This window comes from Nelumbo lutea, chromosome 4 (genome assembly GCF_056320005.1).
Source record: "Nelumbo lutea isolate HS-2025 chromosome 4, American lotus-T2T, whole genome shotgun sequence".
NCBI classification, from domain to species: Eukaryota; Viridiplantae; Streptophyta; class Magnoliopsida; order Proteales; family Nelumbonaceae; genus Nelumbo; species Nelumbo lutea.
The window spans coordinates 17,690,907-17,705,062 of NC_142687.1; the positions used below are offsets into that span (position 1 = coordinate 17,690,907).

Sequence of the window (14,156 nt, forward strand, 5' to 3'; positions counted from 1 at the left end):
TATGGACAAGGCACTGAACACCTGGCAATATCCAGTGATTCCTTCATCTGATGGACGGTGTGGATCGGTCAAAAGTAGGTTAAGTGGTGTAGGGAATTCATTACTTATCAATTTGAAATACCAATTAGTATTTCCTTTGACTAGGGTGGGAACTAATTAGCAGAAAATATATACTTTTGTCAAAAAATAAATGGATGGGCCCCAGTCATTCTCCTAAAAAAATATAAAAAGTATTATAATAACGTCAGGTTAGGAATATATTTAACATCAAACGACCCATCTTAAATATGCTTTCAATCTTATCTAAGACCAATCCATTGCTTTCTACTCTAACTAATATGGGTCGAAAATAATAATAATAATAATAATAATAATAATAATAATAATAATAATAATAAGTAGAGATCCTGTCAAGTAAATTATTTTTTTCGTGGGGGATATATAATTTAGGTGTTTGGCATGGCTTCCCTTATGGGCATTTCTCACAAAACAGCAGTGCACTGTTTCTACCTAAAACCTGTCAAGTAAATTATCTGAATCTTTCCTTCGTGATTCTAATTACAATAATAACTGAGATTGAAATGGTCGAAAATCAGTAAAATTCTTTTCTCTAACATACAATGTCCAGACTTGATTTAGAAACATCTATGTTCTCAAATTAAAATCACCATTATCATTTCAGCCTTGTCTCAATTATATGGGGTCCGTTATATGAATCTTGTTTTGTCATTATGACCAAACTACTTCAATGGCTATTTTCTCTCATTTTTTACCTATTGGAGCCACTGCTGAGTTTCTTATAATGACTTTCATTTCTAACCTTGTCCTTCCAAGTTTTATCACTCATTCATCTGAGCGTTTATAATTAGTTATATAGTAAAATAATTATATTAATCTATATGTGTATAGCTTTTCTTTTCTTTTTTGAGAAGCGTCTATATGTATACAAGTTATTAAGCCAAAAAGTAAAAAATACAAGAGTATTTTTTGAATCTTGCTTATGTTGCACACATCTTTTTTCTAGACATGCTATATCTTAAATTTCAAACATTATGCTCAATACAACATAGCCCGCCTTACAACTGTTTTATATGATTTTCCTTTAACCCAAAGTGGTATTCACCTATGACCTATCACATAAGTGCTAGGGTGTATCTCTAGGTTTTATTCTTTCTATTCTAATTTTCTGGGCAACATTCTCCTTAATCTCTTGGTTCCTAATCCTAATTATACCTTAATTTTCACTCCTCTTATTATTAAATTTGCGTTGAACCTATTTTGTTTTAGTCTTATTTTAAAATCTTTTATTTTTTATGTAGTTCTCAAATTAAAATGTTTCTCTAAATTGGAAATCACTTTTTGATGTGTTTATAATTTATAATTAAGCAACGGATTGCCAATGACCCAGTAGTTCTATGGTCACTTGGCATCCCTCCTTTGAGGGGGCACTTCACCCCCCCCCCCCCCTACAAGAGACAAACCCTCATGTACCTAAAAATACCAAACAACTGGTTTTGATCAAGTTTTCAAACACCCTCTTATTATTAACCGCTTTATGTGTTTTGGTTTTCACTTTCGTACTAATTGTGTTTATAAACATCATTTGCCTAATGATAATTCTATAATTAACCCCCTTATTAAATATTTCAAGTCAATTTTAGGAAATAGGCAAAGGAATTTTCTTTTGATACATCAACAGAGAAAAAAGATCCATACTAATTATCTCAATTTATTTAGTAGAAAATAGGCATAGGCATGAAAAGAAAAGAGCCCATTTTCATTAACAAAAAATATGGATAAATTATAAATTATCACCTTATATTTGGAGTAATGACAAAGGGTTGTCTCAAATTTGAATGTTAAAAAGCAAAAAAATTAGAAAAAATTCCTCATCAGTATCCAGAACTTTAAGGGTTGCCTCAAGTCAGTCAAAAATTCCTGATCACTGCACTGAAACGCATCTTATATAGGGGTGCTGTGGGTGCAACACTCGGCTTGGGCTTGTATTGAACTTTGAATGGGTGCGACCCAAAGGCCTAATATGCTAACTTCGGCCAACTCGATTTGCACCCTTCCGATCATGGAACATGGATCCTGATCCTTTTGACTGATGCTGCGTGGTAAGTGATGGGTCCTGTCCTTTTTGAGTGTTATGTGGCATGTGGTAAGTTACAATTTAGGAGGGTTTAGTGATCATGTGTCCTTAGAGATCGGCTTTTATCAGGGCAAATTTGTGCTCACACTGTTCTAACAGCCTTTTTTGTCCTTGCATTGGGAATATTTCCCCATAAAATAAAACACACAAATATGAAGGTATTCTCAATACAAGATAGTATAGAGTGCTCGAACCTGCTTTGCCCTGACTGAATCCGAACTCGTGCCTCCTTAGTGTAGATTCTTATACAAATTTTACACTTAGTTTTACATCTGTTGTTCTGCAATTTTGATTTGTATTTCTAAAAATACAAATTTTGTATATATATATTTTTTTCATTTACATTCACAGGTACTGAAAATTTTGGATCCCAATAATTAATGCAAAACTTGTATCACCTTCACCAGTTCATCCATGATCCAACCTCAACCCTCTCTCATAAAGCTCTCATATCACTATTCTCTTACATAAAAGTGGGAATCACCTCATTTTACTTCTCAGAAATAAACAAACAAGATAGCTAAATTTTAACAAATGTTCAACATTAACAGGGATCAACAATGAATTATTGATGCCAGAAAGTATGCCATGCAATTTGTCTCGGTAGAATGGGAAGGTCGCAATAATGCAGGTGTTGCGGTAATCAAGTATAACTCAGTAATTGGTTATATGCAATTGTAAACCATATAAAGAAGAGAGGGAGGTGTCAGATCAGTTTTCAACAAGTCATTATAGTCGTACATTTGGAACATCTCTTCATCATGAATGATAAGAGAGATATTTCCAATGTTTGGCTACAATGACTTATTGGAACAGTATTAAGAGCATTTTGTTGATAGTAGATTCCTGCTTATCATAGGTTGATGGTGATACACCACACCATGTGATGAAATATTTCATCTGTAGCCACGATGATGATGTCCTCCCTTCTTAGCTAGATTTAGGGATACACACAAGACACCTGGTCTGGTCTGAGGTCCCCACAACCATGATAAGTTGATAACTCTCCTATAAGCCACATGATGTGTTCAATGGATTAGGCTGCACCACTAAACTTAGTTATCTAATTAACTTTTGTTGATCTGTTTTGGGTAATGGCTTTGGTTGCTGCTGATGGGCTTGACAATTGGATTTGGTTATTGTTTCATCAACGGCTAGTTAGCGGCAGTTTGGGCCATGTTCTTCTTTGTGCATTTACTCGGGAATTTCTCCTATTGCATTTTTACTTTTGATTTGAGTAGTCCCTTCACTCATTCTGGAGGATGGATGGGTTGGTTCTTCCATTGGTAATTTGTCACCGTTATTCGTCGTACAAGTTTCATTTTCTTGTTTCTACCTTTGTATATTTTGTTCTTTTTGATATATATAAATTGTATCTATGCTTTTATGTTTGTTTGGCAGCATTGTCATTTGTTTCTGTATACAATTTACCCCAGAACCGTTATTTTGTCAAAAGCCATTGATTTGGTCAGTAAATCATTGATTCAGGTGGTCGAATTGTTCAATGGTTTTAGTCATTTAAATTTTTTTTTTTGTCAGAACAGGCCACCCATTCGATTCAAACAGTCAGACCATTTGACCCAAGAACCAGACCTCTGACCGTTTTATTGTCTGATTTGGTTTTAAAAACCTTGATATATATACTAGCGGGAACCTGTTCGATGCACGTGATTTGTTAAGTTAAAGATAAATAATAGAAACATATAAAAGTATACGATTATTTTATATAATAATTAATAATTATTTATATTTTATATACTACTTTTAATAATTTTTTGCAATACACAAATAACAATAATTAATTTTAAATAGGGTTGCTTATTAAACTTAGGGATGACAATTTTCCCCATTTTCCCAATCCCCGCGGGGATCCGCCCCGAATGGGGTGGGCATGGGGATGATTTCCCCCCGTAGGGATGGAGATGGGGAAATTTTCGTCCCCGTTGGTAAGGACAAGGAGAGCACTCCCTACCCCATGGGGACCTTGATCACTGTCCCATGGGATTATATATGTATACATACAATTATATGTTAATATTTTAAAAAATATGGTTCAATATGTTTGAATATTTTCTGATAAGATTATAAATTTTAATTATTTTATTTTTATTTTTTAAATAAAATAAAAAAAATGCAATGGTTGACATTATAAAGAATCATGGGGAGTGGGGATTCCCATGGAGATGGGGATGGGGAGAGGCTCCTTGTCCCCACCCCGCCCCATTGCCATGCATAATCAAACTGTGAAACTGACTAATCCAATTTCTAGTATTTCCAATCGGCTTTGGTTCAACAATTTCCTAACCCAAATGGGTTGGATTAGTTTTGGTTTTTCCATTTATAAACTAACTAAAATCGAATGACCCGACCTTAAATATATATATATATATATATATATATATATATATATATATATATATATATATATATATATATATATATATATATATATTTTTTTTTTCATTAGGAAAGTGGGAAAATTCCAAAATTTCCTATGCTAAAATATTTTATATCATAAATTTAATTTTTTAATAATGCCATTATAAATTTTTAAAAATTTAAATTTAATTTTTTAAGTTTAAATATTTTGAACCAACCGACCAAACCGAAAATTGACCCAAACGGATATAACCTGAGTGACCAATTCCCCAACCTGACCAAGTTGATTTGGCTAGCCAAACAATATACAACTAACCGAACCAACCTGCGAATAATAGTTTAATCTTCAATAATTATTAAAAATTTATAGCCAAAATACATAATAAATTAAATTTAAAAAGCTAAATAACAGTAGTTTGAACTCCAATAATTATTGGAAATTTTCTATTAAATAAAAAAATAAAAAAGATTTATACATAATTATTAAAAATATATTTATCATAGAAAACAATAAATAATTTATGGAATACACTAAATATTAATTTTAGTTATATAAATATATATTAAGTATAGATTAAGTTTTAAAATCATTATTAATAAACATTAATTTTTTTGAAAGTTATTTTCTATAATTATTAATTGGTATAAATGAAATTATTTATTTATAATATAATTTATTTATTGAAATAATTTCATTATTTAAATTTTAAAATATTAATTGTTGAATTTAATAATCCATAAAATTATAGTATGATTAATACATAATTTATTTATTTTAACTATTTATAATTATTTAAAATGTTTAGTTATTTAAATAAATATTTAAAATTTTAATCTATGTATTATAATTGAAAGTTATTCAGTAAATATTTAAAATGTATTATTAATTGATTTAAAATATTAATTTTAATATTTTGTTATTTAAGATATTTAATTATTAAAATATTTAAATAATATTTCATTTTTAATGTTAGATTTTGATTATTTGATTAACATTTAGATTGAATAATCTAAAAAGCATAATTTATATTGTTTGTACATAATTCTGTGATGAATTTTGTAAAGATATATAATTATTAATAATATAAATATTATTAAATTGATTATAATTAATTTTGTCTTTTTAAAAAATATTTTAAAGTTATTATATAATTTTTTTAGAATATTTAAATAATTTTTTAATTGAAACTTTCTTTAGATAGATGTAGATAAAAAGTGGAGGAGAAGACAAATAAGAATTAGAAATAGTTTAGGAGAGAAACTTCCTACTAAATTAGAGATAATTTAAGAGAAAGTTGGGGATAAAAGAAAAGGTTGTTTAGGAAAAAATTTAATACGTTAGATTATTAGGTTATTGAAACGTATAAGAGAAAGAAAAATTTTAGGAAGATATTTAAAAAAAATAAAATTTCTAATTAATAGTTTCAAAAATGATATTGGCGTATGTACGTGAAGACGCAATTTAAAAGGCGGAGGATCCGTTAATTAAATTAAATCTGAAATACTATTCATCGTTGACAACATGTTATAACCTTCTTTCAAAAGGCATAATAAAAACCAATCCCTTGATAGCATCATCTTAAACAGTCCCTTCCACTCGACTGTAATTAATTAATTAATTAATAAATAAATAAAGGGTCATATTTCTTTGTCATCACTCTGTTATTAACCTCTCAAATGATTTCTTACCGCCTACTCCTATTCCCTCTTCTAGAACCATCATTTTATCGTAGACAGATTTACTGTATTCCTATAGATTTTAATTTCTTTTCGGAAAATTCTCAAGGAATTTTACTTTCCCTCCTAACTCTAACTTTGATATTAATTCTCTTTTTCAATTGATGGTGGATCAGTTTTGGCAAGTTATCTGACTGGCAGAGACCCAGAGCAAATCGGAGATGGAATATTGGGATTCGATACGGCCACAGAAATCAGGAGACAGAGTTTAAAGAAATTTCGAGAAAACACAAAACCATATATATATATATATATATATATATATATATATTTATCAATAACTAATTATATTTATCAATAACTTTAATTTAGAGATTGCATGATGGCACCTACTAATTAATTAACAAACCATTTATTCTCCTCTTTCCATACATATACCATGCATATAAAGCTAAATAGCCCGATCGACTCCAAGAGTCAAACAGTACGTGCATGCTAAGAAAATTAATTTCTTACCCAATATAATATGTATAATGTTTTCAAGACTTCCCACCTAGCTTGCTAGAGAAACTAGGTTCTAATTGGTGCTGGCTTTGGAGGAGTGTGGCGACCATTAGCTACTGGTGCATAATCATTCTTCTCCAAATCTATCCTATCACTCATAAATTTTTCTTCCCATGATTCCTCTGTGCTTGCCTCCTGTTTTCATATACACAAGAAAAAAATAAAAACAAAAAACAAAGAAAGCATGCAGCAGAAGTTAAGTCTGACTATTAATTATATTATATAACAACTTAATTTCTCTTTCTCTTTATTTATTTTTTAAATCATTATTTTGAAGTCTCATTTCACAAAGATCTTTTAGTTCAAGGACAAAACGAACCATAATAAAGTAGACCAAGAGATAGGAATTTGATTTCATCACTTACTCTGTACTTAATTTTGCTGAAACATTGATTTTGATTATAAGAAGGATGGTTATTAGCTAAATATGCCCTAATTGAAAAAAGAAAATATGCAAAGAGTACTACAATTTGAAGCATTAACTTTAGCAATCTAGTATATGTACCTGGTGGCGGTGGGTGTTGTCTGAAGCTGGAAGAACTCTTGTATCAGATAATATATCTCTAGTCCCTGTAACCGCAAAATTAAAACAAAACGATTGGTTGATTAAGAACAAATAGCAGCAGAAGGTATACTTCCACAATAAATTAAATATTAGATATATAATACGTAATAAAAGAATGGAGACTGACTTCTTATTGGGACAGCATTCAAGAAGATGAGGTGAGAAAAACCCAATAGAATAACTAGTAGATGAAGGAGACTTCTCGCCATTTTCTACCTCTTAATTAAGCTTTACATTCTATAATAGCGATGATCTTTATAAGAGAATTATGTTGTGTCACCATGCTATATATAGAGCAAAGATTCTTTTGACGCATGTAGTGGTCTAAGCACATTTTATCATTTCATGCACCAAAGTCAAAAAAGTGAAGTACTTATTAGCATATCTTATGGAGGTCTACCTAATTTGTGAACATTTTTTCCAAGGAACCCAAATGCCCGGTGTTGTGTGATAATTAATAATTAAAGCTGGCATTAATATATACCAAAATAGGGTGTCTGTTATGATGGCCAAGTAGTACTACATGAAAGAAAGACATAGAATATTTTTTTGGAAGATGACCTACATATACATATACATACACATACACATACATAAGAGAGCAAAGTCTTTGAATTAGTTGAGTAAGAGACAACATTAGCAAATTAATATACAATTAAGATTCAAACAAGAGAAGAGAAATATACAATCACAACCAGTAAGGAGAAAGATGCATCCACCATGAAAGTGGAAGGTGACAAAAGGATATACTTTTCCTTAACTGTTCTTAATTACCTTTACTTAAATCTATCAAGGCCCTAGTGGGACATGCCACATTAATGTTTCATTGAATTTACCAGAGAAAGAAATGTAGTTCATGTAATTCTGATATGTTTTCTTCTACTTCTTTATATATGGTGGCTAGCAGGAAAGTCTACTTGTTGAAGTTAGTGAACATGATCAACCTTATATTTTTTCTTTCTTTCTTTGATTAATCTTATCAAACCCACAATACAAGCATGATCATGCATATACGTTGCCATCGGAAAAGTTGACTAAGATCAACTGACACTTGTATGGAGAAAATTTTAAGGAGGGTTGATTGACTTTTTGATGAGTGGACGATACTCAATAATTAAACGCATTTGATCAAATTAAGTACCCAATATATTAGGTATGGGAGAAGGTATCATTGTTGCATATATGTCCCCCTACAATTCATGTACTATTTGAAGGTCATTTTCTCGCCTTCCGATGGCTACGTGTGTGGCTGACTTTACTAGGAAACAACACAAGTCAGTAGACACAAGATGGAGACAAGCATGAAGATGAAGGATAGCTTACGTGGGACACTCACTTTGGAAACTTATTAACCTTTGCTCTTCCTTAAAGTAGTACACGACCAGAAAACAATGAAGAGAGTGAAATTATAACACCTCTCAAGTACAATCAACTTAAAAAATAAACAAACTCTTGTGCTTGGTGCCAACATTCCAGCTTATTAAATTCAACCGTGGAGTTCGTATGCCATTCATCACCACTAAGAAATAAGGAGGAGGAAAATACTGAGCAAGTCAAATTTTAAAAACCGACCCGGAACTGGAATTGTTATGGCCATCAGATTCTAATTTGACGGTTTGATTATCTGGTTCAAATCGATGGTCTGTTTTTAAATATTAATGTTTATTTCTATTCTTTTAAAATTAATATTGTGAATTTATTTACAAGAATTTAATAATAAGAAAAATATATCTTAAATATAGGATTTAATGAGAGAAAATAGGAAAATATTTTTATTTTCATTTGGTTTTAAATTTTAGATTCAATTTCCATCATTACTAAAAACATTTCTTATTTATCATACTTATTATTGTTTAATATGTATGTTAAAATTTTCTCAATTTTTTCATTTTATCTTTTTTTTTTTAGTTTTATTATTTAATCGTGGCAACATAGATTAACCCATTTGACCCATAATAATTTAATTTCTTACCACCACCTACATGAAAACACTATTTTTGTTAGGTAGATTTTAAAAGGATAAGCTTTTATGTTATTGGAATTATTAATTTATTAAGTATGGATTTAATTAATAGAGCTTAATGATGAGAAGAAACAAAAATGACTTAAATATGTGACCTAATGAGCATGAATGCAAGTTAATAAATTCAATGTTGGATTTAATGAGAGAGAATTGAATGCATTAAATATCTTTAAATTACCTCATTTCAGTTCATTTAATATCAAGAAATAATTACCCTATTTTCCCTCATTTTTTATCAATAAATTTAGATATAAAGGGGTAAATTTTATCCTTAGAAAATTCCAAAAATATTCTTGAGGCTATTCATGCTTTTTAAAGTAGTGTATATATATATATATATATATATATATATATATATATATATATATATATATATATATATATTTAATAATTCTTATCATATTTTATGTTCAAAATGGTAACTTTAATAGATGATAAATAAAATAATATTAGTTAAAAATATTTAATTTATTTATATATATAAATAATTTATTATTTTTTATCATTTTTATTAGGACAAATTTCTTAAACTATCTCCAAGTTTTAGGAAATTAACTTATTTACCCTTATTGTTTGGAAATTAACTTATTTACCCTTAACATTTGTTAACAGAAATATCAAAAAGATTATTTTACCCATCATTCTTCTTTAAATTTTCAAAAAGAAACATTTGAATAAAAGAATATTTTATTTTTTTATACATTAAAAAGGCTTGCAATACTTATAGAGGAGAGAACCACACGTAGTCTCTGAAATTAAAGGAATGCCTGCCATTTCCAAGGTAGCCATGACAGAAACAACCGAATAAACAAAAGAACGAAGTCCTATAAACTGGAACATTCTTCCTTTTCTCCTCTTATTCTATTACTACAACAATGTTCATGAAAAAAGAACAATTGCTAGCTTTATTTGCCTTCCTCCTATATACATCAAGGCATTTTTGTTCAAGTTGCAGAAGCATTATGTCTCTATCACTATCGCTTTCTCCAATTTCGACCCAAATTTCCTGATCATCCAACACACAGTTCATAATTACAACAAAGATAAACAAGCAGAAAGAGAGATATTGCATCAAGGAACCAACAAAGAGACGAGAAATCGATGCATTAGTCGCTGAAGTTCCTCCTCATAATAAAGGTATTATTAAAACAAAACAATAAAATATTAAAAAGAAAGAAAAGATCCATTTACAAGAGGGAGCGTCTATCCATTGGAGACCTGCAATTTCTAGAAGAAAGAGCCACACTTCCTTTTCTCCTCTTATCCTATTTACTGCAGCAATGCTCAAAAAAAAAAAAAAAAAATCAACATTGCCTACTATTTCCTCACATATCTAACAATCTGTGATTGGACGTCCCAAAACTCATTTACCCATTCTTCTTTCTTCCTCCTCAGGTCCTCCAGCAGAGGTTTATTTGTGGATATGTACTCCTTGGTTGGCAGTGCAGATGATTGACAATGGAAGAAACAGCAGTGACAGCGATCGACGCGGGTAATGGGGAAAACGAGAGAGAAACAGGAGGCTTTTCATCACAAACACCAACAATAGCAGAAAGCTTAATAAAACAGGGAAGGGAACGATAAATCAAATCCCCCAAAGTAGATCATCGGTAAGGAAAAATGAATAACGAAGCAAATAAAGTGAAACCCACCTTTCTGTTGCGAAGCTACCAATCCTTCTTCTCCACAATGGAGATGGTTGCTGATGCATCAACCTTCGTTTCAAACTTGTCACTGTTATTGCCTAATTAATAAATGTTTTATTTCCTGAAAATCAATTATTTAGAAGAACGACGTCGGTATCTCTATCAGGTATTCAATTGACGTTGGGTCTTGGAGAGCATCCCAAGATTAGCTATCAGCTATTCAATGTCGTTATTTAACGGAGTCAGACACGGAGATGGTATTTTAAGAATTTTAAATAATATATCAGCTATGTTGCATGTGAATGGAGAATGAGGGAAAATTAATGGCAAGAAAAGTTTTAGACAATTGTCAAAAAAAATTGGGATACTATAAGACAGCATATAAATAGTAAAAATAGAGTTAGCCAATTAACTAAAACATAAAAATAGTTTAAAAAATATGACCATTTTGTGAAGGCTATATTATCAAAATATAAAATTTAAGTTATTATTTAAATAAATAACCATAACTTTCAATATAATCAACTTAATAGACTTAACTATTAATTCTAATGGTTCTGAGTTGGTAATTTTATGTGATTAATAATTAGTTAGAACTATTTCTACCTGGACCTTACTAAGACGCTACCCATTGACAGCCCTATCGTTATAGCGCAAATGAAATTGTGTTGAAACAAAGGGGGCTTTAGGAGTTGGACTACAGTGGGGTGGCCAAGTCCGAGTATGTGCAAACAGGGGTGTAGGCTTACCAAACCCTAAATAGACTGGTTATGTATTTTCTTATTCCCAATGGGTACCCAATTTCCTCGATCAGATAGAGTCTGTATGGGAATTGATTTGGTGGGGAGGGGATGAGGACGGAAATTAATAGGAATCCTGATTGAGATCCGGGAAGAGGAATGAGGTCCTCACCCCAATTATATATATATATATATTGTTAACTAAAAAATTTTGAAGATTCAGATCCCCGTAAAGAATCCATCCCCATCGGAGATTGGGAATGGAGGACAATTTTTATTCCTGATAAAGATCAAGAACAAGAACAAGAATTTATTACATAATAGAGATTGGGGATGAGGAATATGATCCCCGCCCCCTGCCCCGTTGCCATTCTTAATATCCTCCCATTATTTGTATAAAGAAGCTAGACAATTGCTTTTAAATTAAGGTCCCTTCTTATTCTGTAATCTTGTTACCTATCGAATCCACTTTTAGTAAGTTCTATATTGTTTAATTGTTGAGATACCTATATTTGTACCTTTGGGCTCATGCTCAACCACCATCTTTAAAACATTTCATTCAGGAATCGAAGAAATTGAACACAATCTTGCGTAATGAAACTCCTTGATCTCTGTCAATTCATTAGGAGATGGCTTGATTCCCGTGGGTACGGGTGAACAAAAAAACCGAAAAATCGAACACTAAATTAATGAAATCGAATAAAAAGTTTTAGTTAATCAAATCAATTAATCAATTCGGTTCGGTTTCAGTTAACCGAAGGGAGAGCACTCTGGCCTACAAGCCTTGGGACGACAGTAATCATATCTCTAAGCGAACAGACTTGGTCAATTGGTTGTAGTCATCTTTTTGATCAACCAACCACGACTGCCGCATTGCCGCTTCCATTCCAGCGTCTAGGTCTACATTGGAATCTGATGTAGTCGTTTTCGGTCACGTACCAATGTTTTGTGATGTAAAATTTTTTGGCCAAGTACCTCGTCATTTGACCTGGAGGTGGCGTGCCTTAGTGATGAGCTACTTGGTGGTGAACTGTCTACTGGCGAACTGCTTGGTGGAGAACTGCCTGGGGGTGAACTTCCTGGTGGCGAACTGTCTGGTGGCGAACTGCCTGGTGGCGAGCTCCCTGATGGCCAATTGCTTGGTGGTGAACTTCCTGGTGGCGAACTGCTCGGTGGTGAACTCCCTGGTGGCGAGCTGCTTGGTGGTGAACTGCCCGGTGGCGAACTGCCTGGTGGCGAGCTGCTCGGTGGCGAATTGCCTGGCGGAGAGCTACCTGGTGGCGAACTCCCTACTAGGCGGCCAGTGACTTAGAGAATGGTGGAGCTCCCTGGTGCGGCGCAATCCGACTGCCCTCAGCATGAGCTGGTCTTCTTTCCTTTGTAGGCAGTGGGAGCTAAGGGACCTACGAGAACTCAATTTTTTCCTCCTCTTTGTAGGTGGTGGGAGCGGAGGGGCCTACGAGAACTCCATCTTTTCCTCCTCTTTGTAGGCGGTGGGAGCTGAGGGACCTGCGAGAACTGAATCAGAGGTCCCGGGGGTATTTTCCCGGTGGGGGCTCTCCGACGCTTAAGTTAGCACTCTTATTGTAGAGAGCTTTGAAGATAATATGAGAGAGCTAGAGAGTAGGGGTTACTTCCCTTTTTTCCTCCCTCTCCCCTTTAGGGGTTGAGGTCTTTATATACCAGAGTTCTCATGGGTTAGGTGGGCGAAAAGCCTCCAAACGGTAAGACTCGTCACATCTTGTCAGAACCGGGGTACGGTGGTGAACTCCTCGAGGTCGTCAGGCTGGCGCTTGTGTCAGGCGGCCAGGTCGGCGCCTGGGCCAGGTTGTCAGGGCGGCGCCTGCGTCAGTCGGTGGGTCGGTGTCTGGGCCAGGTCGTCAGACAGGAGATCTTTCTGCGATACGCCAAACTACTCCTATACCGAACTTCTCTACAAGTGGCGAGCTGCCTATAGCGAGCTCTTCCGAACTGTTTGTGGCGAGCTCTGCCGAGCTGCCTGGCTCTTTGGCGAGCTCCCTGGTGAGCTACCGAGCTCGGGGGGATGTACGCTGCCGAGTTTTTCGGTGGGCGTCTTACGGGCGGCTTGGGCGGATCATGTGCTAGGCTGGTCCAGGTCGAACAGGTCGCGCAGGCAGCGCCAGGTCGCGCAGGCCGCGTGCTAGGCCGCGCGCAGTTCGCGCAGGTTACGCAAGCGCACATCAGGCCACGCGTAAGTCGCGCTAGGCCGGCCAGACTGGTGCCCGGGTGGGTCACCAACTTCGTAAGTTTGTTGGCTGGGTGTTTACCTAGTTGTCACTAGGTGCCACGTGTCATAATTTCACTGGAGGGCCAAATCTGCCCTCGTCAATAGCCCCCCACTCCCGAGCTGATAGTAACTCAGCGAAGGGAGTAGATTTCTTTTGGT

At 33.7% G+C, this 14,156-nt stretch overlaps 2 long non-coding RNA genes across 2 annotated transcripts; both read right to left on the reverse strand.

Moving 5' to 3' along the window:
- Window positions 1-6,597: 6,597 nt before the first annotated feature.
- LOC148854269 (uncharacterized) lies at window positions 6,598-7,611 on the reverse strand. The gene is made up of 3 exons (XR_016112201.1): window positions 7,468-7,611; window positions 7,281-7,345; window positions 6,598-6,910 (listed from the first exon to the last, which is right to left on the reverse strand). It is a non-coding gene; the product is annotated as an uncharacterized LOC148854269 (long non-coding RNA).
- Window positions 7,612-10,032: 2,421 nt separating this feature from the next.
- On the reverse strand, window positions 10,033-11,152 carry LOC148854270 (uncharacterized). The gene is made up of 4 exons (XR_016094790.1): window positions 11,016-11,152; window positions 10,735-10,886; window positions 10,555-10,635; window positions 10,033-10,369 (listed from the first exon to the last, which is right to left on the reverse strand). It is a non-coding gene; the product is annotated as an uncharacterized LOC148854270 (long non-coding RNA).
- Window positions 11,153-14,156: the final 3,004 nt, after the last annotated feature.